The sequence below is a fragment of the Helianthus annuus genome, chromosome 8 (assembly GCF_002127325.2).
Source record: "Helianthus annuus cultivar XRQ/B chromosome 8, HanXRQr2.0-SUNRISE, whole genome shotgun sequence".
Classification (NCBI taxonomy): Eukaryota; Viridiplantae; Streptophyta; class Magnoliopsida; order Asterales; family Asteraceae; genus Helianthus; species Helianthus annuus.
Window position 1 is genome coordinate 109,543,097 of NC_035440.2, and position 6,725 is coordinate 109,549,821.

Genomic DNA, 6,725 nt, shown 5'->3' on the forward strand with positions numbered 1-6,725 from the left:
ATTTTGTAGAGTAATTTTGAATTGTATGTTATTTGATAAACTTGTAGAGTAATTTTAATACACTTATAGGGTAATTTTGATACACTTGTAGAGTAATTTTGACAATTATCCTATAATATCAAAATTACTCTGCAAGAACATTTTATAAAATTACTCTACAAGATCAAAATTACCTTACAGGATCATTTGTAAAATAATTTTGATAATTAGTAATAATTACGAAAATGCCACTGCGTTTTTCAGCAAAACCTTCAATTCGTACGTTTTGTACGTTAAAGTTATTTGTATTTGATCTTTTGTCTATATATTACATGCACACATACATAATTTTTCTTGATATAATAAAAGTAAGTTTTACCTTAATATATATAAAACGTGAGAAAACTATTGACCTTGGCAAAACTTTCACATTTAGCATAAAAACGTGTAACAATAAAATATTTGCTGTTAAGTAAGTGGGTAATTATTGATACAATAGGGATTCTAGTGGAATGGTCATTTGATCAAATCCAAACATCATCCTTGTTCGAAAGCCAAGTCAAGAAGCTTTTCAAAGTCCACCATCACCTTGACCATTACTATACTATGAGCTTTAACAAGTCTTAGTAGCATGGCTAAATGTTTTTCACATTTACGACTTTAGACAATTTGGAGGCTGCTTTGACGTGCCCAAAGATGGTTCTGAAATAAAATTCGGAATTGACTGAGCCCGCCTTTCGCTAAAAATAATGAAAAGTTCTGTTGAGAATAGAAACATCTCAAGCGACTATCTATATTCGAGTATTCGACCAAACCCCTCGATGTAAACTCGTTAGATGACATGAATAAACTTATCAGTTAAACCCAAAAGTAGTTCTTTGACTTGGGTAAGTCTAACATTGACTTGGGTAAGTCTAACATTATTCTTTGAGGAGACTATATGATTTCAAGGTACAAATGTCAAACCCTCCACATTTGAAGGGAGAGATGACATGTTCCTATGGGTGTTAGATGTATTTCAACTTGGAGGGTTAAATTCAACATGAATCTAAAATTATGTCAACATGATATGATTTTCGTGAATGACGTTTTTAGCCAGAAATATTATTTTCATATTTTTTTTTTACTTTTAATATCCTGAGCTACAAACTTCAAATAATAAAACATAAATGTAAATAAAATAATTACGTATAAACTATAAAACATAATTCTTTTTCTATTTTATCTTTTAAATTTACAAATAAAATCTCAAGGTAATTAAAGTTATGACATAAACAAATTTTAATTTTCTTTAAATAAATACGTTTAAATGAGTCAACTATTTACCTGCAAGGTCGACCAAAACACGAACTAATTATTTAAGCATGTACATAGGTTTCACTCAAAACTCAACCAAATTCATTTTTGTCCGAACCTTTTTTGGAAAGGTACTTTAGGTTGAACTTAAACCAATATATTTTTTTGTATTATGTTCGTGCCTAGTTAAATTACCACCTCATTACATCTAAGAAATTTAGAATTTGCTAAACTATCACTTAAAAAAGAGCTATGCACCTGATACCATCAAAATGGTGAGTTCTTTTAATAAGAACACAAAAAAAAAAAAAAAAAAGTAAAACATATACCAAGAGCATCCACAATGGTCCAACTCGTTTTCAGAATTCTATGTTGCAGAGCATGTCCTGCGGTGACACCCGAATGAACAGCCGGAGTTACGGAAAACCGAGTGGACCGGAGTCTGGGCCCTCCTCTCTCACAAACATATATAAAACTATACATATATAGAGAAAAGATAATAAGAAAACCCTTATGAGTTTAAAAAAGTTAAGAAACCCAATCTCCATCATCTATCTAAAAATCCTATGATTGAGATTGCATATTATATAAAGTAACTTTTCAGAAACATTTACAGATTGACAAAAGTAAGTGTAACAGATTTTTGTTTTTTCACTTTTCTGTCTGACTGACACACTGACATGTAGTAGGCTTGTCTATTACACTAATTTTTTTTCCTATAAAAACATGTAACATGTTTTTCCTTGAAAATGTTACACTTTGTAAAAGCTGCAAAATTTGCTATTGAAAAAAAGTGTTAACACGTGCCATCTCTAGCATTTTAATAAAAGGGTATAATTGTAATTGATTAAATAAGTTATTAATAGGAGAGATAATTGTGAATAATTAAATTGAGATTTTTATGAAAAACTCAAGATTGATAGTTACGTACACCACATTAATAGCATCCTTCAATCTCATATTTATCTTATTCTTCAAGTTCAAAACATTAAACACATTAATTATTTCTTGACGTTTTAAGCATGTTCATGATTTATTTATTCACAATGTGTTTTATCAATTTATGGTTTCATTAACTTTTTCTTCACAATTTCTTCACATTGTGTTTAATCAGTGTGTTATAACAATTATTATTTGTGACCTTAAAATAAGTTTAAGATTGGACATGTAGTTATAACAATTCCAAAGAATATCTTATATATCATTATATTAAAATTTTATTTTAGTACTATTAATATTTCAGTTATAACAATTTAACCTTTTGTTTATGTATTTACATGAACATAAGCCGGAATCTCTTAAACGAAATATTAATGAAGTCTCTAACACCGATTCCTCTTTAGCTTACTCTTCAATCAAGCACTGGATTAGTGATGAAAAAGACGACATGGATTCTACCTGAAGATGCAGTGTTTATGATTCCAAAAATTTATATATTATTTGTTTAATTCACGTTATTAATAGCGCTTTTAATTCCTATCTTTTTCAAATTATTTTGGAAGACATATTATTTATTTTAAAGCATTATGATTCTATTGTTTGATTTAATTTTATTTCTTTGTTACTATACTTTCAACAATAGAAACAATTAAGATATAGATAAATTGATATGTTACTTCATTTATCATTTTTAGTGGTGTTTAGATGAACATATAATTAATTCTTATTATAGTAGTGAAACTGAAATTTAGTTTAAAATTGTTTTTTTTTTTTATAAATTTAGAATATTTCGGTTATTATATTGATTGGTCTTAATTACCTTGTAAAATTGTTTAATCACCATCTTGGAATATTGGATTTTAATACTCCCAACTATTCGTCGTTGGCCGCCAACAGTCCTAACTTCAAAAATAACCACTTCAGTCCTAACTATTGACATATTGGCCACCAATGGACCCTGACTAATAGAACCCTAATGTCGTTAGTCTCTGGTCACCGAAAAACCGTTTTTGTGCAGAAAAAAAGTTTCTAAAGCTCTGATCTAAGGTTACAAAGAGGTTTATGACGAAAAAATGTTAAGTTTTCCGGCCAAAAGTTGAGTTTTCCAGCGGAAAAGAAGTTTTCCGGCGAAAAAGGAGTTTTCTGGAGACTTTAATAATTTGGGCTTTTACTAGAAAAAGGTTCCCACAGGTCCATAATAAGGTTACAAAGAGGTTCGGGACGAAAATGTTGAGTTTTCCAGCCAAAATGAGTTTTCCGGCCAAAAAACGTTTTTCTGGCGACCGGAGACCAACGGCGTTAGGGCTCTGTTCGTCAGTGTCCATTGGAGGCAAATATGTTAAAAGTTAGGACCGCCAATGGTTTTTATAAAGTTGGGACTGTTGGTGGCCAACGACGAATAGTTGGGATTATTAAAATCCAATATTCCTTATTTATATTAAACTAAAAGAAAAAAATGTTACATCTCACTAAAGTTTTCCATCGATCTATTTTTGTTCAATGTGTTCTGCATAAGGTTTTGCTCAACCCCAAAACCTGATATGGTTTTATTCTCCTGAATCCATTTTTTGTTGATTCCGGGTATGTTCAATATGTTTTTTTATAATCACTAATAACTCATTTTGTTATACCTACGTGTTATTATATATAGTTGTTCTTAGCAAATTTTGAAGTCTATATTGAAGAACTTTTTTATCTAATCTTTTGTTCAGCTACTCATAATTTCAACAATAGCTCAACACCCTTATCTACCAATGGACGATATTTTATGAAGATTTATATGTTCCTGACATGTTAAACAATATCAAAGTTTATGGATTACTAAACCATAGGGTGTTCCAGTAATGCAACCAGAAACTGATCAACAGAATGGTTTATGTAATGGTACGCGTCTTCAAATCACACGTCTTGGTAAACGGGTATCAAAGATGTTGTTAATGTTTGATTAATATACCTTATCTGTCACACATTATTCATTTTTAAAATATATATACAATTGTGTTTAATAAAGTTTAGATATCCGAACTCGTGAGTATTCATGGGTAATAACCTAGTTATATTATATAGGTAAATAAATATCTAGGCTTCGGTTCACGTACAAGACAAATTTTCCATACGAAGTATACATGACAATCCAGGCTTAACACGTGTCTTTTTCAATTTAAGGAGGGAATAATATAATCGTCTTTTCTCTTTTGAACTGCTTCACCCCCTTGATTTTCAAACAGCTATAAATTTCTCATACTATGATATTTTTTTTAATTTACACCGTATTAAAGAGCATTTCATTCTCTTTAATTTGAGCAACCTATTTCTATAGTTTTCTTAATATTTAAAAAAATTATTTTACAAGCAATAAAGTTACGTAGTTATGTAACGTTACGTGATTGTGTTCTAGTAGGCAATTATGTACCATATGTGCAAGCAATACAAATGCTCAATGTGACCCTACATCTATAATTACATACCATATATAAAAAGTGTAATGTCACATGATTATGTATCAGTACGTTACATTATCATAATTGTTTTATTGCATAATGTTTTTTTTTTTTTTTGCTAAAGTTATGCTTATTACTTTTTTATACATTCAATATATTGAGAACTTAATTGTCCTTATGCTACTACGTGATTAGATCTGCAATATAAGTCATTACGTGGTTATAGATGTAGTGTTACATTGAACATTTGTAACTGGTTTGCAAACATGGTACATTATTGTTACATTGAGCATTTGTTACTGCATTTGCACACATGGTACGTGATTTTAGATTATGTATACATTTGTGTATCCGATACGTGATTTAGGTGTTCATTCACGTAACATTACATAATCATGTAACTTTATAGCTTGTCAAAATTTTTTTTTAAAGTTAGGAAAAAATATAGCAGTAGCATGCTCAAATTAAAGAGAATTAAATGCTCACAAATATGGTGTATTTTTTTATATTTTATCGTATGAAAAAGTTAGAGATGTTTGAAAATCAGGGGGTAATTCAAGGGAAAAGACCATAATACCCATTTTCTATTTGTTTTTTAAATTGTCGAGTCTTGTTATTTACAAAATTGCCACTGGGTCATTAAGAATCGCTGATCTTGGAAATGGATGGTTGTGCTCGTTGTGTACACTTCGTACACAAAAGTGTCTTGTACAGTATCCCTCCCTAAATATGTATAATTTGATTTGAATTCGAATTTCGAATCGAATTTAAAATTAGAAATTCATATTCTATTTACTAGAGATCTGAATCGAATTCGAATTCTTGATAATCAAATCAAACTAAGTATTCCATATATAACTCTCATTTTTTAAAACCTTCCCTCGTCCCTTTGCTCATCTTTAAAATATATAAGGGTTTACTATAATTTTCCTTAAATATAAGAATTCACTTTATTTTTCTTAAAATTCTAAGGATAAGAATGAGATTGAGTGGTATTTTTAGATAGTTTTCTTATATTTGGATGATGAAATGAGTAAAAGGAATGATGTAACACCCCGTGTTTTTGGAAGTCAAAGTCAAAGTTAAGATTGAAGTCAAATGGAGAAAAGAATGCTAATTGCGATCTGTCACTCTTTGCTCAACTACTGTTTTAACTTCTTTGACTTGTAGATAGTCTTTTTATTTTATCGCATTAGTTGTATTATGTGGAGTACTTGTTAATAATCGAGGTTTAATCGCCATTTATCGCGTGTTTTATCGCTTATCGCATCGCAATCGCATTCGCAACCCGAATTATGCGTTCTGGATATTGTTTTACGTGTGTGTTACTTACGTGTTACTTGTGCATGATTATTTATATTTATGTTGTGGTGCTTAATCGAAACGCAATCGCAACTCTATCGCAATCGAATCGCAAAGGCTAAACGCAAGTTAATTATAGTGATTGTATGTTAGATATAGTAGTTGGGATTAATGGTGTAAGCTAATGGGTAATTCTATCGCATCGCTCCCTTGAAACGCTTCGCAAAACCCAACACACGAAACGAAACGTCGTGACTCAAATTGACGGAACCACTCGATCGAGTGATTGCTCGATCGGATGGTCAACCGATCGGAATGCCATCCGATCGGACAACCATCCGATCGGTGACCCACTCGAACCTTAGGTGCTTTCCTTTTTGGGAAACCCTATAGATACCCTTGATATGTCACGTCACTTGATGTGACAGCTCTCACTCGACCCAGCTCGCTTCAACCCTTCTTTCTCTCGATTTCTCGCGATTCTTGTAAGTATTCAACCCGAATCTTGTACTTCTATAATCTACACACACTTCTTCATCATTTTATCTTTTGAATCTTAACTTTTAACCGTGAAATCAATGGATTTGAGGTGTTCTAAGATGATGTCATCATGGAGTTCATATGAACTCTATGTTTTGGCTTCAAACCACCAAGAACAACTTAGATCTGGACGATTTCCACATGAATAACCAAGGATCTTGCATAGATCTGAACATATTCATGGTGAAATGGATTGAAAGATGGTTTTCCAACTTTCTTTCAACTCTT